Source organism: Salmo salar, chromosome 08, assembly GCF_965601325.2.
Source record: "Salmo salar chromosome 08, fSalSal1, whole genome shotgun sequence".
Taxonomy (NCBI): Eukaryota; Metazoa; Chordata; class Actinopteri; order Salmoniformes; family Salmonidae; genus Salmo; species Salmo salar.
Genome location: NC_138298.1, coordinates 3552501 through 3568724, shown reverse-complemented (window position 1 = coordinate 3568724; position 16224 = coordinate 3552501). Strand labels below are relative to the sequence as shown.

The following is a 16224-nucleotide window of genomic DNA, read 5'->3' as shown; positions in this document are numbered from 1 at the left end:
CTATATATGTTGTAGCAAGAGATTGTTTCTCGCTTACGGCCATACCAGCCTGGGTACGCCCGATCTCGTCTGATCTCGGAAGCTAAGCAGGGTCGGGCCTGGTTAGTACTTGGATGGGAGACCGCCTGGGAATACCAGGTGCTGTAAGCATTTTGTCCACGAGGGTGTGCCCCTGCACTATTTCATCAGCAACACTGCCTTGTAGTAAGCATTTAATGATGAATTGACTAAATGCAGCTTCCTGCCTTTTTAATAGGATCAAATTTCCTTGTGTTTTCAATTAGCATCTGCCTTGTATTTATAAGACAAACAAGAATATTGTTGCTGAATGCAGCTTGTGTGTGCTTTGTGCTCCTTTGCCCTGTTCAAATGATGAAAGGAAATAAAGTTTGTATTTTATCCAACTACCTGTGCTAAAAAGTGATGGGAACAGTGTTTGTAATTTCTTCTACTTTTTCAGTGACACAAAGTTCAAGCTGCTTATCTAATTGGTGAAAATGCAATGTCTGTTTATCACACTCACTTTGACTATATATGTTGTAGCAAGAGATTGTTTCTCGCTTACGGCCATACCAGCCTGGGTACCCCCGATCTCGTCTGATCTCGGAAGCTAAGCAGGGTCGGGCCTGGTTAGTACTTGGATGGGAGACCGCCTGGGAATACCAGGTGCTGTAAGCATTTTGTCCACGAGGGTGTGCTCTTGCACTATTTCATCAGCAACACTGCCTTGTATTAAGCATTTAATGATGAATTGACTAAATGTCTGTTTTATCAGACTCACTTTGACTATATATGTTGTAGCAAGAGATTGTTTCTCGCTTACGGCCATACCAGCCTGGGTACGCCCGATCTCGTCTGATCTCGGAAGCTAAGCAGGGTCGGGCCTGGTTAGTACTTGGATGGGAGACCGCCTGGGAATACCAGGTGCTGTAAGCATTTTGTCCACGAGGGTGTGCCCCTGCACTATTTCATCAGCAACACTGCCTTGTAGTAAGCATTTAATGATGAATTGACTAAATGCAGCTTCCTGCCTTTTTAATAGGATCAAATTTCCTTGTGTTTTCAATTAGCATCTGCCTTGTATTTATAAGACAAACAAGAATATTGTTGCTGAATGCAGCTTGTGTGTGCTTTGTGCTCCTTTGCCCTGTTCAAATGATGAAAGGAAATAAAGTTTGTATTTTATCCAACTACCTGTGCTAAAAAGTGATGGGAACAGTGTTTGTAATTTCTTCTACTTTTTCAGTGACACAAAGTTCAAGCTGCTTATCTAATTGGTGAAAATGCAATGTCTGTTTATCACACTCACTTTGACTATATATGTTGTAGCAAGAGATAGTTTCTCGCTTACGGCCATACCAGCCTGGGTACCCCCGATCTCGTCTGATCTCGGAAGCTAAGCAGGGTCGGGCCTGGTTAGTACTTGGATGGGAGACCGCCTGGGAATACCAGGTGCTGTAAGCATTTTGTCCACGAGGGTGTGCTCTTGCACTATTTCATCAGCAACACTGCCTTGTATTAAGCATTTAATGATGAATTGACTAAATGTCTGTTTTATCAGACTCACTTTGACTATATATGTTGTAGCAAGAGATTGTTTCTCGCTTACGGCCATACCAGCCTGGGTACGCCCGATCTCGTCTGATCTCGGAAGCTAAGCAGGGTCGGGCCTGGTTAGTACTTGGATGGGAGACCGCCTGGGAATACCAGGTGCTGTAAGCATTTTGTCCACGAGGGTGTGCCCCTGCACTATTTCATCAGCAACACTGCCTTGTAGTAAGCATTTAATGATGAATTGACTAAATGCAGCTTCCTGCCTTTTTAATAGGATCAAATTTCCTTGTGTTTTCAATTAGCATCTGCCTTGTATTTATAAGACAAACAAGAATATTGTTGCTGAATGCAGCTTGTGTGTGCTTTGTGCTCCTTTGCCCTGTTCAAATGATGAAAGGAAATAAAGTTTGTATTTTATCCAACTACCTGTGCTAAAAAGTGATGGGAACAGTGTTTGTAATTTCTTCTACTTTTTCAGTGACACAAAGTTCAAGCTGCTTATCTAATTGGTGAAAATGCAATGTCTGTTTATCACACTCACTTTGACTATATATGTTGTAGCAAGAGATTGTTTCTCGCTTACGGCCATACCAGCCTGGGTACCCCCGATCTCGTCTGATCTCGGAAGCTAAGCAGGGTCGGGCCTGGTTAGTACTTGGATGGGAGACCGCCTGGGAATACCAGGTGCTGTAAGCATTTTGTCCACGAGGGTGTGCTCTTGCACTATTTCATCAGCAACACTGCCTTGTATTAAGCATTTAATGATGAATTGACTAAATGTCTGTTTTATCAGACTCACTTTGACTATATATGTTGTAGCAAGAGATTGTTTCTCGCTTACGGCCATACCAGCCTGGGTACGCCCGATCTCGTCTGATCTCGGAAGCTAAGCAGGGTCGGGCCTGGTTAGTACTTGGATGGGAGACCGCCTGGGAATACCAGGTGCTGTAAGCATTTTGTCCACGAGGGTGTGCCCCTGCACTATTTCATCAGCAACACTGCCTTGTAGTAAGCATTTAATGATGAATTGACTAAATGCAGCTTCCTGCCTTTTTAATAGGATCAAATTTCCTTGTGTTTTCAATTAGCATCTGCCTTGTATTTATAAGACAAACAAGAATATTGTTGCTGAATGCAGCTTGTGTGTGCTTTGTGCTCCTTTGCCCTGTTCAAATGATGAAAGGAAATAAAGTTTGTATTTTATCCAACTACCTGTGGTAAAAAGTGATGGGAACAGTGTTTGTAATTTCTTCTACTTTTTCAGTGACACAAAGTTCAAGCTGCTTATCTAATTGGTGAAAATGCAATGTCTGTTTATCACCCTCACTTTGACTATATATGTTGTAGCAAGAGATTGTTTCTCGCTTACGGCCATACCAGCCTGGGTACGCCCGACCTCGTCTGATCTCGGAAGCTAAGCAGGGTCGGGCCTGGTTAGTACTTGGATGGGAGACCGCCTGGGAATACCAGGTGCTGTAAGCATTTTGTCCACGAGGGTGTGCTCTTGCACTATTTCATCAGCAACACTGCCTTGTATTAAGCATTTAATGATGAATTGACTAAATGTCTGTTTTATCAGACTGACTTTGACTATATATGTTGTAGCAAGAGATTGTTTCTCGCTTACGGCCATAGCAGCCTGGGTACGCCCGATCTCGTCTGATCTCGGAAGCTAAGCAGGGTCGGGCCTGGTTAGTACTTGGATGGGAGACCGCCTGGGAATACCAGGTGCTGTAAGCATTTTGTCCACGAGGGTGTGCCCCTGCACTATTTCATCAGCAACACTGCCTTGTAGTAAGCATTTAATGATGAATTGACTAAATGCAGCTTCCTGCCTTTTTAATAGGATCAAATTTCCTTGTGTTTTCAATTAGCATCTGCCTTGTATTTATAAGACAAACAAGAATATTGTTGCTGAATGCAGCTTGTGTGTGCTTTGTGCTCCTTTGCCCTGTTCAAATGATGAAAGGAAATAAAGTTTGTATTTTATCCAACTACCTGTGCTAAAAAGTGATGGGAACAGTGTTTGTAATTTCTTCTACTTTTTCAGTGACACAAAGTTCAAGCTGCTTATCTAATTGGTGAAAATGCAATGTCTGTTTATCACACTCACTTTGACTATATATGTTGTAGCAAGAGATTGTTTCTCGCTTACGGCCATACCAGCCTGGGTACCCCCGATCTCGTCTGATCTCGGAAGCTAAGCAGGGTCGGGCCTGGTTAGTACTTGGATGGGAGACCGCCTGGGAATACCAGGTGCTGTAAGCATTTTGTCCACGAGGGTGTGCTCTTGCACTATTTCATCAGCAACACTGCCTTGTATTAAGCATTTAATGATGAATTGACTAAATGTCTGTTTTATCAGACTCACTTTGACTATATATGTTGTAGCAAGAGATTGTTTCTCGCTTACGGCCATACCAGCCTGGGTACGCCCGATCTCGTCTGATCTCGGAAGCTAAGCAGGGTCGGGCCTGGTTAGTACTTGGATGGGAGACCGCCTGGGAATACCAGGTGCTGTAAGCATTTTGTCCACGAGGGTGTGCCCCTGCACTATTTCATCAGCAACACTGCCTTGTAGTAAGCATTTAATGATGAATTGACTAAATGCAGCTTCCTGCCTTTTTAATAGGATCAAATTTCCTTGTGTTTTCAATTAGCATCTGCCTTGTATTTATAAGACAAACAAGAATATTGTTGCTGAATGCAGCTTGTGTGTGCTTTGTGCTCCTTTGCCCTGTTCAAATGATGAAAGGAAATAAAGTTTGTATTTTATCCAACTACCTGTGCTAAAAAGTGATGGGAACAGTGTTTGTAATTTCTTCTACTTTTTCAGTGACACAAAGTTCAAGCTGCTTATCTAATTGGTGAAAATGCAATGTCTGTTTATCACACTCACTTTGACTATATATGTTGTAGCAAGAGATTGTTTCTCGCTTACGGCCATACCAGCCTGGGTACCCCCGATCTCGTCTGATCTCGGAAGCTAAGCAGGGTCGGGCCTGGTTAGTACTTGGATGGGAGACCGCCTGGGAATACCAGGTGCTGTAAGCATTTTGTCCACGAGGGTGTGCTCTTGCACTATTTCATCAGCAACACTGCCTTGTATTAAGCATTTAATGATGAATTGACTAAATGTCTGTTTTATCAGACTCACTTTGACTATATATGTTGTAGCAAGAGATTGTTTCTCGCTTACGGCCATACCAGCCTGGGTACGCCCGATCTCGTCTGATCTCGGAAGCTAAGCAGGGTCGGGCCTGGTTAGTACTTGGATGGGAGACCGCCTGGGAATACCAGGTGCTGTAAGCATTTTGTCCACGAGGGTGTGCCCCTGCACTATTTCATCAGCAACACTGCCTTGTAGTAAGCATTTAATGATGAATTGACTAAATGCAGCTTCCTGCCTTTTTAATAGGATCAAATTTCCTTGTGTTTTCAATTAGCATCTGCCTTGTATTTATAAGACAAACAAGAATATTGTTGCTGAATGCAGCTTGTGTGTGCTTTGTGCTCCTTTGCCCTGTTCAAATGATGAAAGGAAATAAAGTTTGTATTTTATCCAACTACCTGTGCTAAAAAGTGATGGGAACAGTGTTTGTAATTTCTTCTACTTTTTCAGTGACACAAAGTTCAAGCTGCTTATCTAATTGGTGAAAATGCAATGTCTGTTTATCACACTCACTTTGACTATATATGTTGTAGCAAGAGATTGTTTCTCGCTTACGGCCATACCAGCCTGGGTACCCCCGATCTCGTCTGATCTCGGAAGCTAAGCAGGGTCGGGCCTGGTTAGTACTTGGATGGGAGACCGCCTGGGAATACCAGGTGCTGTAAGCATTTTGTCCACGAGGGTGTGCTCTTGCACTATTTCATCAGCAACACTGCCTTGTATTAAGCATTTAATGATGAATTGACTAAATGTCTGTTTTATCAGACTCACTTTGACTATATATGTTGTAGCAAGAGATTGTTTCTCGCTTACGGCCATACCAGCCTGGGTACGCCCGATCTCGTCTGATCTCGGAAGCTAAGCAGGGTCGGGCCTGGTTAGTACTTGGATGGGAGACCGCCTGGGAATACCAGGTGCTGTAAGCATTTTGTCCACGAGGGTGTGCCCCTGCACTATTTCATCAGCAACACTGCCTTGTAGTAAGCATTTAATGATGAATTGACTAAATGCAGCTTCCTGCCTTTTTAATAGGATCAAATTTCCTTGTGTTTTCAATTAGCATCTGCCTTGTATTTATAAGACAAACAAGAATATTGTTGCTGAATGCAGCTTGTGTGTGCTTTGTGCTCCTTTGCCCTGTTCAAATGATGAAAGGAAATAAAGTTTGTATTTTATCCAACTACCTGTGGTAAAAAGTGATGGGAACAGTGTTTGTAATTTCTTCTACTTTTTCAGTGACACAAAGTTCAAGCTGCTTATCTAATTGGTGAAAATGCAATGTCTGTTTATCACCCTCACTTTGACTATATATGTTGTAGCAAGAGATTGTTTCTCGCTTACGGCCATACCAGCCTGGGTACGCCCGACCTCGTCTGATCTCGGAAGCTAAGCAGGGTCGGGCCTGGTTAGTACTTGGATGGGAGACCGCCTGGGAATACCAGGTGCTGTAAGCATTTTGTCCACGAGGGTGTGCTCTTGCACTATTTCATCAGCAACACTGCCTTGTATTAAGCATTTAATGATGAATTGACTAAATGTCTGTTTTATCAGACTGACTTTGACTATATATGTTGTAGCAAGAGATTGTTTCTCGCTTACGGCCATAGCAGCCTGGGTACGCCCGATCTCGTCTGATCTCGGAAGCTAAGCAGGGTCGGGCCTGGTTAGTACTTGGATGGGAGACCGCCTGGGAATACCAGGTGCTGTAAGCATTTTGTCCACGAGGGTGTGCCCCTGCACTATTTCATCAGCAACACTGCCTTGTAGTAAGCATTTAATGATGAATTGACTAAATGCAGCTTCCTGCCTTTTTAATAGGATCAAATTTCCTTGTGTTTTCAATTAGCATCTGCCTTGTATTTATAAGACAAACAAGAATATTGTTGCTGAATGCAGCTTGTGTGTGCTTTGTGCTCCTTTGCCCTGTTCAAATGATGAAAGGAAATAAAGTTTGTATTTTATCCAACTACCTGTGCTAAAAAGTGATGGGAACAGTGTTTGTAATTTCTTCTACTTTTTCAGTGACACAAAGTTCAAGCTGCTTATCTAATTGGTGAAAATGCAATGTCTGTTTATCACACTCACTTTGACTATATATGTTGTAGCAAGAGATTGTTTCTCGCTTACGGCCATACCAGCCTGGGTACCCCCGATCTCGTCTGATCTCGGAAGCTAAGCAGGGTCGGGCCTGGTTAGTACTTGGATGGGAGACCGCCTGGGAATACCAGGTGCTGTAAGCATTTTGTCCACGAGGGTGTGCTCTTGCACTATTTCATCAGCAACACTGCCTTGTATTAAGCATTTAATGATGAATTGACTAAATGTCTGTTTTATCAGACTCACTTTGACTATATATGTTGTAGCAAGAGATTGTTTCTCGCTTACGGCCATACCAGCCTGGGTACGCCCGATCTCGTCTGATCTCGGAAGCTAAGCAGGGTCGGGCCTGGTTAGTACTTGGATGGGAGACCGCCTGGGAATACCAGGTGCTGTAAGCATTTTGTCCACGAGGGTGTGCCCCTGCACTATTTCATCAGCAACACTGCCTTGTAGTAAGCATTTAATGATGAATTGACTAAATGCAGCTTCCTGCCTTTTTAATAGGATCAAATTTCCTTGTGTTTTCAATTAGCATCTGCCTTGTATTTATAAGACAAACAAGAATATTGTTGCTGAATGCAGCTTGTGTGTGCTTTGTGCTCCTTTGCCCTGTTCAAATGATGAAAGGAAATAAAGTTTGTATTTTATCCAACTACCTGTGCTAAAAAGTGATGGGAACAGTGTTTGTAATTTCTTCTACTTTTTCAGTGACACAAAGTTCAAGCTGCTTATCTAATTGGTGAAAATGCAATGTCTGTTTATCACACTCACTTTGACTATATATGTTGTAGCAAGAGATTGTTTCTCGCTTACGGCCATACCAGCCTGGGTACCCCCGATCTCGTCTGATCTCGGAAGCTAAGCAGGGTCGGGCCTGGTTAGTACTTGGATGGGAGACCGCCTGGGAATACCAGGTGCTGTAAGCATTTTGTCCACGAGGGTGTGCTCTTGCACTATTTCATCAGCAACACTGCCTTGTATTAAGCATTTAATGATGAATTGACTAAATGTCTGTTTTATCAGACTCACTTTGACTATATATGTTGTAGCAAGAGATTGTTTCTCGCTTACGGCCATACCAGCCTGGGTACGCCCGATCTCGTCTGATCTCGGAAGCTAAGCAGGGTCGGGCCTGGTTAGTACTTGGATGGGAGACCGCCTGGGAATACCAGGTGCTGTAAGCATTTTGTCCACGAGGGTGTGCCCCTGCACTATTTCATCAGCAACACTGCCTTGTAGTAAGCATTTAATGATGAATTGACTAAATGCAGCTTCCTGCCTTTTTAATAGGATCAAATTTCCTTGTGTTTTCAATTAGCATCTGCCTTGTATTTATAAGACAAACAAGAATATTGTTGCTGAATGCAGCTTGTGTGTGCTTTGTGCTCCTTTGCCCTGTTCAAATGATGAAAGGAAATAAAGTTTGTATTTTATCCAACTACCTGTGCTAAAAAGTGATGGGAACAGTGTTTGTAATTTCTTCTACTTTTTCAGTGACACAAAGTTCAAGCTGCTTATCTAATTGGTGAAAATGCAATGTCTGTTTATCACACTCACTTTGACTATATATGTTGTAGCAAGAGATTGTTTCTCGCTTACGGCCATACCAGCCTGGGTACCCCCGATCTCGTCTGATCTCGGAAGCTAAGCAGGGTCGGGCCTGGTTAGTACTTGGATGGGAGACCGCCTGGGAATACCAGGTGCTGTAAGCATTTTGTCCACGAGGGTGTGCTCTTGCACTATTTCATCAGCAACACTGCCTTGTATTAAGCATTTAATGATGAATTGACTAAATCTCTGTTTTATCAGACTCACTTTGACTATATATGTTGTAGCAAGAGATTGTTTCTCCCTTACGGCCATACCAGCCTGGGTACGCCCGATCTCGTCTGATCTCGGAAGCTAAGCAGGGTCGGGCCTGGTTAGTACTTGGATGGGAGACCGCCTGGGAATACCAGGTGCTGTAAGCATTTTGTCCACGAGGGTGTGCCCCTGCACTATTTCATCAGCAACACTGCCTTGTAGTAAGCATTTAATGATGAATTGACTAAATGCAGCTTCCTGCCTTTTTAATAGGATCAAATTTCCTTGTGTTTTCAATTAGCATCTGCCTTGTATTTATAAGACAAACAAGAATATTGTTGCTGAATGCAGCTTGTGTGTGCTTTGTGCTCCTTTGCCCTGTTCAAATGATGAAAGGAAATAAAGTTTGTATTTTATCCAACTACCTGTGGTAAAAAGTGATGGGAACAGTGTTTGTAATTTCTTCTACTTTTTCAGTGACACAAAGTTCAAGCTGCTTATCTAATTGGTGAAAATGCAATGTCTGTTTATCACCCTCACTTTGACTATATATGTTGTAGCAAGAGATTGTTTCTCGCTTACGGCCATACCAGCCTGGGTACGCCCGACCTCGTCTGATCTCGGAAGCTAAGCAGGGTCGGGCCTGGTTAGTACTTGGATGGGAGACCGCCTGGGAATACCAGGTGCTGTAAGCATTTTGTCCACGAGGGTGTGCTCTTGCACTATTTCATCAGCAACACTGCCTTGTATTAAGCATTTAATGATGAATTGACTAAATGTCTGTTTTATCAGACTGACTTTGACTATATATGTTGTAGCAAGAGATTGTTTCTCGCTTACGGCCATAGCAGCCTGGGTACGCCCGATCTCGTCTGATCTCGGAAGCTAAGCAGGGTCGGGCCTGGTTAGTACTTGGATGGGAGACCGCCTGGGAATACCAGGTGCTGTAAGCATTTTGTCCACGAGGGTGTGCCCCTGCACTATTTCATCAGCAACACTGCCTTGTAGTAAGCATTTAATGATGAATTGACTAAATGCAGCTTCCTGCCTTTTTAATAGGATCAAATTTCCTTGTGTTTTCAATTAGCATCTGCCTTGTATTTATAAGACAAACAAGAATATTGTTGCTGAATGCAGCTTGTGTGTGCTTTGTGCTCCTTTGCCCTGTTCAAATGATGAAAGGAAATAAAGTTTGTATTTTATCCAACTACCTGTGCTAAAAAGTGATGGGAACAGTGTTTGTAATTTCTTCTACTTTTTCAGTGACACAAAGTTCAAGCTGCTTATCTAATTGGTGAAAATGCAATGTCTGTTTATCACACTCACTTTGACTATATATGTTGTAGCAAGAGATTGTTTCTCGCTTACGGCCATACCAGCCTGGGTACCCCCGATCTCGTCTGATCTCGGAAGCTAAGCAGGGTCGGGCCTGGTTAGTACTTGGATGGGAGACCGCCTGGGAATACCAGGTGCTGTAAGCATTTTGTCCACGAGGGTGTGCTCTTGCACTATTTCATCAGCAACACTGCCTTGTATTAAGCATTTAATGATGAATTGACTAAATGTCTGTTTTATCAGACTCACTTTGACTATATATGTTGTAGCAAGAGATTGTTTCTCGCTTACGGCCATACCAGCCTGGGTACGCCCGATCTCGTCTGATCTCGGAAGCTAAGCAGGGTCGGGCCTGGTTAGTACTTGGATGGGAGACCGCCTGGGAATACCAGGTGCTGTAAGCATTTTGTCCACGAGGGTGTGCCCCTGCACTATTTCATCAGCAACACTGCCTTGTAGTAAGCATTTAATGATGAATTGACTAAATGCAGCTTCCTGCCTTTTTAATAGGATCAAATTTCCTTGTGTTTTCAATTAGCATCTGCCTTGTATTTATAAGACAAACAAGAATATTGTTGCTGAATGCAGCTTGTGTGTGCTTTGTGCTCCTTTGCCCTGTTCAAATGATGAAAGGAAATAAAGTTTGTATTTTATCCAACTACCTGTGCTAAAAAGTGATGGGAACAGTGTTTGTAATTTCTTCTACTTTTTCAGTGACACAAAGTTCAAGCTGCTTATCTAATTGGTGAAAATGCAATGTCTGTTTATCACACTCACTTTGACTATATATGTTGTAGCAAGAGATTGTTTCTCGCTTACGGCCATACCAGCCTGGGTACCCCCGATCTCGTCTGATCTCGGAAGCTAAGCAGGGTCGGGCCTGGTTAGTACTTGGATGGGAGACCGCCTGGGAATACCAGGTGCTGTAAGCATTTTGTCCACGAGGGTGTGCTCTTGCACTATTTCATCAGCAACACTGCCTTGTATTAAGCATTTAATGATGAATTGACTAAATGTCTGTTTTATCAGACTCACTTTGACTATATATGTTGTAGCAAGAGATTGTTTCTCGCTTACGGCCATACCAGCCTGGGTACGCCCGATCTCGTCTGATCTCGGAAGCTAAGCAGGGTCGGGCCTGGTTAGTACTTGGATGGGAGACCGCCTGGGAATACCAGGTGCTGTAAGCATTTTGTCCACGAGGGTGTGCCCCTGCACTATTTCATCAGCAACACTGCCTTGTAGTAAGCATTTAATGATGAATTGACTAAATGCAGCTTCCTGCCTTTTTAATAGGATCAAATTTCCTTGTGTTTTCAATTAGCATCTGCCTTGTATTTATAAGACAAACAAGAATATTGTTGCTGAATGCAGCTTGTGTGTGCTTTGTGCTCCTTTGCCCTGTTCAAATGATGAAAGGAAATAAAGTTTGTATTTTATCCAACTACCTGTGCTAAAAAGTGATGGGAACAGTGTTTGTAATTTCTTCTACTTTTTCAGTGACACAAAGTTCAAGCTGCTTATCTAATTGGTGAAAATGCAATGTCTGTTTATCACACTCACTTTGACTATATATGTTGTAGCAAGAGATTGTTTCTCGCTTACGGCCATACCAGCCTGGGTACCCCCGATCTCGTCTGATCTCGGAAGCTAAGCAGGGTCGGGCCTGGTTAGTACTTGGATGGGAGACCGCCTGGGAATACCAGGTGCTGTAAGCATTTTGTCCACGAGGGTGTGCTCTTGCACTATTTCATCAGCAACACTGCCTTGTATTAAGCATTTAATGATGAATTGACTAAATCTCTGTTTTATCAGACTCACTTTGACTATATATGTTGTAGCAAGAGATTGTTTCTCCCTTACGGCCATACCAGCCTGGGTACGCCCGATCTCGTCTGATCTCGGAAGCTAAGCAGGGTCGGGCCTGGTTAGTACTTGGATGGGAGACCGCCTGGGAATACCAGGTGCTGTAAGCATTTTGTCCACGAGGGTGTGCCCCTGCACTATTTCATCAGCAACACTGCCTTGTAGTAAGCATTTAATGATGAATTGACTAAATGCAGCTTCCTGCCTTTTTAATAGGATCAAATTTCCTTGTGTTTTCAATTAGCATCTGCCTTGTATTTATAAGACAAACAAGAATATTGTTGCTGAATGCAGCTTGTGTGTGCTTTGTGCTCCTTTGCCCTGTTCAAATGATGAAAGGAAATAAAGTTTGTATTTTATCCAACTACCTGTGCTAAAAAGTGATGGGAACAGTGTTTGTAATTTCTTCTACTTTTTCAGTGACACAAAGTTCAAGCTGCTTATCTAATTGGTGAAAATGCAATGTCTGTTTATCACCCTCACTTTGACTATATATGTTGTAGCAAGAGATTGTTTCTCGCTTACGGCCATACCAGCCTGGGTACGCCCGACCTCGTCTGATCTCGGAAGCTAAGCAGGGTCGGGCCTGGTTAGTACTTGGATGGGAGACCGCCTGGGAATACCAGGTGCTGTAAGCATTTTGTCCACGAGGGTGTGCTCTTGCACTATTTCATCAGCAACACTGCCTTGTATTAAGCATTTAATGATGAATTGACTAAATGTCTGTTTTATCAGACTGACTTTGACTATATATGTTGTAGCAAGAGATTGTTTCTCGCTTACGGCCATAGCAGCCTGGGTACGCCCGATCTCGTCTGATCTCGGAAGCTAAGCAGGGTCGGGCCTGGTTAGTACTTGGATGGGAGACCGCCTGGGAATACCAGGTGCTGTAAGCATTTTGTCCACGAGGGTGTGCCCCTGCACTATTTCATCAGCAACACTGCCTTGTAGTAAGCATTTAATGATGAATTGACTAAATGCAGCTTCCTGCCTTTTTAATAGGATCAAATTTCCTTGTGTTTTCAATTAGCATCTGCCTTGTATTTATAAGACAAACAAGAATATTGTTGCTGAATGCAGCTTGTGTGTGCTTTGTGCTCCTTTGCCCTGTTCAAATGATGAAAGGAAATAAAGTTTGTATTTTATCCAACTACCTGTGCTAAAAAGTGATGGGAACAGTGTTTGTAATTTCTTCTACTTTTTCAGTGACACAAAGTTCAAGCTGCTTATCTAATTGGTGAAAATGCAATGTCTGTTTATCACACTCACTTTGACTATATATGTTGTAGCAAGAGATTGTTTCTCGCTTACGGCCATACCAGCCTGGGTACCCCCGATCTCGTCTGATCTCGGAAGCTAAGCAGGGTCGGGCCTGGTTAGTACTTGGATGGGAGACCGCCTGGGAATACCAGGTGCTGTAAGCATTTTGTCCACGAGGGTGTGCTCTTGCACTATTTCATCAGCAACACTGCCTTGTATTAAGCATTTAATGATGAATTGACTAAATGTCTGTTTTATCAGACTCACTTTGACTATATATGTTGTAGCAAGAGATTGTTTCTCGCTTACGGCCATACCAGCCTGGGTACGCCCGATCTCGTCTGATCTCGGAAGCTAAGCAGGGTCGGGCCTGGTTAGTACTTGGATGGGAGACCGCCTGGGAATACCAGGTGCTGTAAGCATTTTGTCCACGAGGGTGTGCCCCTGCACTATTTCATCAGCAACACTGCCTTGTAGTAAGCATTTAATGATGAATTGACTAAATGCAGCTTCCTGCCTTTTTAATAGGATCAAATTTCCTTGTGTTTTCAATTAGCATCTGCCTTGTATTTATAAGACAAACAAGAATATTGTTGCTGAATGCAGCTTGTGTGTGCTTTGTGCTCCTTTGCCCTGTTCAAATGATGAAAGGAAATAAAGTTTGTATTTTATCCAACTACCTGTGCTAAAAAGTGATGGGAACAGTGTTTGTAATTTCTTCTACTTTTTCAGTGACACAAAGTTCAAGCTGCTTATCTAATTGGTGAAAATGCAATGTCTGTTTATCACACTCACTTTGACTATATATGTTGTAGCAAGAGATTGTTTCTCGCTTACGGCCATACCAGCCTGGGTACCCCCGATCTCGTCTGATCTCGGAAGCTAAGCAGGGTCGGGCCTGGTTAGTACTTGGATGGGAGACCGCCTGGGAATACCAGGTGCTGTAAGCATTTTGTCCACGAGGGTGTGCTCTTGCACTATTTCATCAGCAACACTGCCTTGTATTAAGCATTTAATGATGAATTGACTAAATGTCTGTTTTATCAGACTCACTTTGACTATATATGTTGTAGCAAGAGATTGTTTCTCGCTTACGGCCATACCAGCCTGGGTACGCCCGATCTCGTCTGATCTCGGAAGCTAAGCAGGGTCGGGCCTGGTTAGTACTTGGATGGGAGACCGCCTGGGAATACCAGGTGCTGTAAGCATTTTGTCCACGAGGGTGTGCCCCTGCACTATTTCATCAGCAACACTGCCTTGTAGTAAGCATTTAATGATGAATTGACTAAATGCAGCTTCCTGCCTTTTTAATAGGATCAAATTTCCTTGTGTTTTCAATTAGCATCTGCCTTGTATTTATAAGACAAACAAGAATATTGTTGCTGAATGCAGCTTGTGTGTGCTTTGTGCTCCTTTGCCCTGTTCAAATGATGAAAGGAAATAAAGTTTGTATTTTATCCAACTACCTGTGCTAAAAAGTGATGGGAACAGTGTTTGTAATTTCTTCTACTTTTTCAGTGACACAAAGTTCAAGCTGCTTATCTAATTGGTGAAAATGCAATGTCTGTTTATCACACTCACTTTGACTATATATGTTGTAGCAAGAGATTGTTTCTCGCTTACGGCCATACCAGCCTGGGTACCCCCGATCTCGTCTGATCTCGGAAGCTAAGCAGGGTCGGGCCTGGTTAGTACTTGGATGGGAGACCGCCTGGGAATACCAGGTGCTGTAAGCATTTTGTCCACGAGGGTGTGCTCTTGCACTATTTCATCAGCAACACTGCCTTGTATTAAGCATTTAATGATGAATTGACTAAATGTCTGTTTTATCAGACTCACTTTGACTATATATGTTGTAGCAAGAGATTGTTTCTCGCTTACGGCCATACCAGCCTGGGTACGCCCGATCTCTTCTGATCTCGGAAGCTAAGCAGGGTCGGGCCTGGTTAGTACTTGGATGGGAGACCGCCTGGGAATACCAGGTGCTGTAAGCATTTTGTCCACGAGGGTGTGCCCCTGCACTATTTCATCAGCAACACTGCCTTGTAGTAAGCATTTAATGATGAATTGACTAAATGCAGCTTCCTGCCTTTTTAATAGGATCAAATTTCCTTGTGTTTTCAATTAGCATCTGCCTTGTATTTATAAGACAAACAAGAATATTGTTGCTGAATGCAGCTTGTGTGTGCTTTGTGCTCCTTTGCCCTGTTCAAATGATGAAAGGAAATAAAGTTTGTATTTTATCCAACTACCTGTGCTAAAAAGTGATGGGAACAGTGTTTGTAATTTCTTCTACTTTTTCAGTGACACAAAGTTCAAGCTGCTTATCTAATTGGTGAAAATGCAATGTCTGTTTATCACCCTCACTTTGACTATATATGTTGTAGCAAGAGATTGTTTCTCGCTTACGGCCATACCAGCCTGGGTACGCCCGACCTCGTCTGATCTCGGAAGCTAAGCAGGGTCGGGCCTGGTTAGTACTTGGATGGGAGACCGCCTGGGAATACCAGGTGCTGTAAGCATTTTGTCCACGAGGGTGTGCTCTTGCACTATTTCATCAGCAACACTGCCTTGTATTAAGCATTTAATGATGAATTGACTAAATGTCTGTTTTATCAGACTCACTTTGACTATATATGTTGTAGCAAGAGATTGTTTCTCGCTTACGGCCATAGCAGCCTGGGTACGCCCGATCTCGTCTGATCTCGGAAGCTAAGCAGGGTCGGGCCTGGTTAGTACTTGGATGGGAGACCGCCTGGGAATACCAGGTGCTGTAAGCATTTTGTCCACGAGGGTGTGCCCCTGCACTATTTCATCAGCAACACTGCCTTGTAGTAAGCATTTAATGATGAATTGACTAAATGCAGCTTCCTGCCTTTTTAATAGGATCAAATTTCCTTGTGTTTTCAATTAGCATCTGCCTTGTATTTATAAGACAAACAAGAATATTGTTGCTGAATGCAGCTTGTGTGTGCTTTGTGCTCCTTTGCCCTGTTCAAATGATGAAAGGAAATAAAGTTTGTATTTTATCCAACTACCTGTGCTAAAAAGTGATGGGAACAGTGTTTGTAATTTCTTCTACTTTTTCAGTGACACAAAGTTCAAGCTGCTTATCTAATTGGTGAAAATGCAAT

General features: G+C 43.0%; 41 non-coding genes across 41 annotated transcripts; all 41 read left to right on the top strand.

The window, feature by feature from the left end:
* Positions 1-31: 31 nt before the first annotated feature.
* Positions 32-150, top strand: LOC145856545 (5S ribosomal RNA). The gene has a single exon (XR_014377436.1). It is a non-coding gene; the product is annotated as a 5S ribosomal RNA (ribosomal RNA).
* Positions 151-559: 409 nt separating this feature from the next.
* On the top strand, positions 560-678 carry LOC145881822 (5S ribosomal RNA). The gene has a single exon (XR_014393392.1). It is a non-coding gene; the product is annotated as a 5S ribosomal RNA (ribosomal RNA).
* Positions 679-817: 139 nt separating this feature from the next.
* LOC145856544 (5S ribosomal RNA) lies at positions 818-936 on the top strand. The gene has a single exon (XR_014377435.1). It is a non-coding gene; the product is annotated as a 5S ribosomal RNA (ribosomal RNA).
* A 409-nt stretch (positions 937-1345) lies between these two features.
* On the top strand, positions 1346-1464 carry LOC145881821 (5S ribosomal RNA). Its single transcript, XR_014393391.1, has one exon. It is a non-coding gene; the product is annotated as a 5S ribosomal RNA (ribosomal RNA).
* Positions 1465-1603: 139 nt separating this feature from the next.
* Positions 1604-1722, top strand: LOC145856542 (5S ribosomal RNA). Its single transcript, XR_014377433.1, has one exon. It is a non-coding gene; the product is annotated as a 5S ribosomal RNA (ribosomal RNA).
* Positions 1723-2131: 409 nt separating this feature from the next.
* On the top strand, positions 2132-2250 carry LOC145881820 (5S ribosomal RNA). Its single transcript, XR_014393390.1, has one exon. It is a non-coding gene; the product is annotated as a 5S ribosomal RNA (ribosomal RNA).
* A 139-nt stretch (positions 2251-2389) lies between these two features.
* LOC145856541 (5S ribosomal RNA) lies at positions 2390-2508 on the top strand. Its single transcript, XR_014377432.1, has one exon. It is a non-coding gene; the product is annotated as a 5S ribosomal RNA (ribosomal RNA).
* Positions 2509-2917: 409 nt separating this feature from the next.
* LOC145884942 (5S ribosomal RNA) lies at positions 2918-3036 on the top strand. The gene has a single exon (XR_014396522.1). It is a non-coding gene; the product is annotated as a 5S ribosomal RNA (ribosomal RNA).
* Positions 3037-3175: 139 nt separating this feature from the next.
* Positions 3176-3294, top strand: LOC145885940 (5S ribosomal RNA). The gene has a single exon (XR_014397524.1). It is a non-coding gene; the product is annotated as a 5S ribosomal RNA (ribosomal RNA).
* Positions 3295-3703: 409 nt separating this feature from the next.
* On the top strand, positions 3704-3822 carry LOC145881819 (5S ribosomal RNA). Its single transcript, XR_014393389.1, has one exon. It is a non-coding gene; the product is annotated as a 5S ribosomal RNA (ribosomal RNA).
* Positions 3823-3961: 139 nt separating this feature from the next.
* Positions 3962-4080, top strand: LOC145856540 (5S ribosomal RNA). Its single transcript, XR_014377431.1, has one exon. It is a non-coding gene; the product is annotated as a 5S ribosomal RNA (ribosomal RNA).
* A 409-nt stretch (positions 4081-4489) lies between these two features.
* On the top strand, positions 4490-4608 carry LOC145881818 (5S ribosomal RNA). Its single transcript, XR_014393388.1, has one exon. It is a non-coding gene; the product is annotated as a 5S ribosomal RNA (ribosomal RNA).
* Positions 4609-4747: 139 nt separating this feature from the next.
* On the top strand, positions 4748-4866 carry LOC145856539 (5S ribosomal RNA). Its single transcript, XR_014377430.1, has one exon. It is a non-coding gene; the product is annotated as a 5S ribosomal RNA (ribosomal RNA).
* Positions 4867-5275: 409 nt separating this feature from the next.
* LOC145881817 (5S ribosomal RNA) lies at positions 5276-5394 on the top strand. Its single transcript, XR_014393387.1, has one exon. It is a non-coding gene; the product is annotated as a 5S ribosomal RNA (ribosomal RNA).
* A 139-nt stretch (positions 5395-5533) lies between these two features.
* On the top strand, positions 5534-5652 carry LOC145856538 (5S ribosomal RNA). Its single transcript, XR_014377429.1, has one exon. It is a non-coding gene; the product is annotated as a 5S ribosomal RNA (ribosomal RNA).
* A 409-nt stretch (positions 5653-6061) lies between these two features.
* On the top strand, positions 6062-6180 carry LOC145884941 (5S ribosomal RNA). Its single transcript, XR_014396521.1, has one exon. It is a non-coding gene; the product is annotated as a 5S ribosomal RNA (ribosomal RNA).
* Positions 6181-6319: 139 nt separating this feature from the next.
* On the top strand, positions 6320-6438 carry LOC145885939 (5S ribosomal RNA). The gene has a single exon (XR_014397523.1). It is a non-coding gene; the product is annotated as a 5S ribosomal RNA (ribosomal RNA).
* Positions 6439-6847: 409 nt separating this feature from the next.
* Positions 6848-6966, top strand: LOC145881816 (5S ribosomal RNA). The gene has a single exon (XR_014393386.1). It is a non-coding gene; the product is annotated as a 5S ribosomal RNA (ribosomal RNA).
* Positions 6967-7105: 139 nt separating this feature from the next.
* LOC145856537 (5S ribosomal RNA) lies at positions 7106-7224 on the top strand. The gene has a single exon (XR_014377428.1). It is a non-coding gene; the product is annotated as a 5S ribosomal RNA (ribosomal RNA).
* A 409-nt stretch (positions 7225-7633) lies between these two features.
* Positions 7634-7752, top strand: LOC145881815 (5S ribosomal RNA). Its single transcript, XR_014393385.1, has one exon. It is a non-coding gene; the product is annotated as a 5S ribosomal RNA (ribosomal RNA).
* Positions 7753-7891: 139 nt separating this feature from the next.
* LOC145856536 (5S ribosomal RNA) lies at positions 7892-8010 on the top strand. The gene has a single exon (XR_014377427.1). It is a non-coding gene; the product is annotated as a 5S ribosomal RNA (ribosomal RNA).
* Positions 8011-8419: 409 nt separating this feature from the next.
* LOC145881814 (5S ribosomal RNA) lies at positions 8420-8538 on the top strand. Its single transcript, XR_014393384.1, has one exon. It is a non-coding gene; the product is annotated as a 5S ribosomal RNA (ribosomal RNA).
* A 139-nt stretch (positions 8539-8677) lies between these two features.
* On the top strand, positions 8678-8796 carry LOC145884972 (5S ribosomal RNA). The gene has a single exon (XR_014396552.1). It is a non-coding gene; the product is annotated as a 5S ribosomal RNA (ribosomal RNA).
* Positions 8797-9205: 409 nt separating this feature from the next.
* LOC145884940 (5S ribosomal RNA) lies at positions 9206-9324 on the top strand. Its single transcript, XR_014396520.1, has one exon. It is a non-coding gene; the product is annotated as a 5S ribosomal RNA (ribosomal RNA).
* A 139-nt stretch (positions 9325-9463) lies between these two features.
* LOC145885938 (5S ribosomal RNA) lies at positions 9464-9582 on the top strand. The gene has a single exon (XR_014397522.1). It is a non-coding gene; the product is annotated as a 5S ribosomal RNA (ribosomal RNA).
* Positions 9583-9991: 409 nt separating this feature from the next.
* Positions 9992-10110, top strand: LOC145881812 (5S ribosomal RNA). The gene has a single exon (XR_014393382.1). It is a non-coding gene; the product is annotated as a 5S ribosomal RNA (ribosomal RNA).
* A 139-nt stretch (positions 10111-10249) lies between these two features.
* Positions 10250-10368, top strand: LOC145856535 (5S ribosomal RNA). Its single transcript, XR_014377426.1, has one exon. It is a non-coding gene; the product is annotated as a 5S ribosomal RNA (ribosomal RNA).
* Positions 10369-10777: 409 nt separating this feature from the next.
* On the top strand, positions 10778-10896 carry LOC145881811 (5S ribosomal RNA). Its single transcript, XR_014393381.1, has one exon. It is a non-coding gene; the product is annotated as a 5S ribosomal RNA (ribosomal RNA).
* Positions 10897-11035: 139 nt separating this feature from the next.
* Positions 11036-11154, top strand: LOC145856534 (5S ribosomal RNA). Its single transcript, XR_014377425.1, has one exon. It is a non-coding gene; the product is annotated as a 5S ribosomal RNA (ribosomal RNA).
* Positions 11155-11563: 409 nt separating this feature from the next.
* Positions 11564-11682, top strand: LOC145881810 (5S ribosomal RNA). The gene has a single exon (XR_014393380.1). It is a non-coding gene; the product is annotated as a 5S ribosomal RNA (ribosomal RNA).
* A 139-nt stretch (positions 11683-11821) lies between these two features.
* Positions 11822-11940, top strand: LOC145884971 (5S ribosomal RNA). The gene has a single exon (XR_014396551.1). It is a non-coding gene; the product is annotated as a 5S ribosomal RNA (ribosomal RNA).
* Positions 11941-12349: 409 nt separating this feature from the next.
* On the top strand, positions 12350-12468 carry LOC145884939 (5S ribosomal RNA). Its single transcript, XR_014396519.1, has one exon. It is a non-coding gene; the product is annotated as a 5S ribosomal RNA (ribosomal RNA).
* A 139-nt stretch (positions 12469-12607) lies between these two features.
* LOC145885937 (5S ribosomal RNA) lies at positions 12608-12726 on the top strand. Its single transcript, XR_014397521.1, has one exon. It is a non-coding gene; the product is annotated as a 5S ribosomal RNA (ribosomal RNA).
* Positions 12727-13135: 409 nt separating this feature from the next.
* On the top strand, positions 13136-13254 carry LOC145881809 (5S ribosomal RNA). The gene has a single exon (XR_014393379.1). It is a non-coding gene; the product is annotated as a 5S ribosomal RNA (ribosomal RNA).
* A 139-nt stretch (positions 13255-13393) lies between these two features.
* LOC145856533 (5S ribosomal RNA) lies at positions 13394-13512 on the top strand. Its single transcript, XR_014377424.1, has one exon. It is a non-coding gene; the product is annotated as a 5S ribosomal RNA (ribosomal RNA).
* A 409-nt stretch (positions 13513-13921) lies between these two features.
* Positions 13922-14040, top strand: LOC145881808 (5S ribosomal RNA). Its single transcript, XR_014393378.1, has one exon. It is a non-coding gene; the product is annotated as a 5S ribosomal RNA (ribosomal RNA).
* A 139-nt stretch (positions 14041-14179) lies between these two features.
* On the top strand, positions 14180-14298 carry LOC145856531 (5S ribosomal RNA). Its single transcript, XR_014377422.1, has one exon. It is a non-coding gene; the product is annotated as a 5S ribosomal RNA (ribosomal RNA).
* A 409-nt stretch (positions 14299-14707) lies between these two features.
* Positions 14708-14826, top strand: LOC145881807 (5S ribosomal RNA). The gene has a single exon (XR_014393377.1). It is a non-coding gene; the product is annotated as a 5S ribosomal RNA (ribosomal RNA).
* A 139-nt stretch (positions 14827-14965) lies between these two features.
* On the top strand, positions 14966-15084 carry LOC145881996 (5S ribosomal RNA). Its single transcript, XR_014393563.1, has one exon. It is a non-coding gene; the product is annotated as a 5S ribosomal RNA (ribosomal RNA).
* A 409-nt stretch (positions 15085-15493) lies between these two features.
* Positions 15494-15612, top strand: LOC145884938 (5S ribosomal RNA). The gene has a single exon (XR_014396518.1). It is a non-coding gene; the product is annotated as a 5S ribosomal RNA (ribosomal RNA).
* Positions 15613-15751: 139 nt separating this feature from the next.
* Positions 15752-15870, top strand: LOC145885936 (5S ribosomal RNA). Its single transcript, XR_014397520.1, has one exon. It is a non-coding gene; the product is annotated as a 5S ribosomal RNA (ribosomal RNA).
* Positions 15871-16224: the final 354 nt, after the last annotated feature.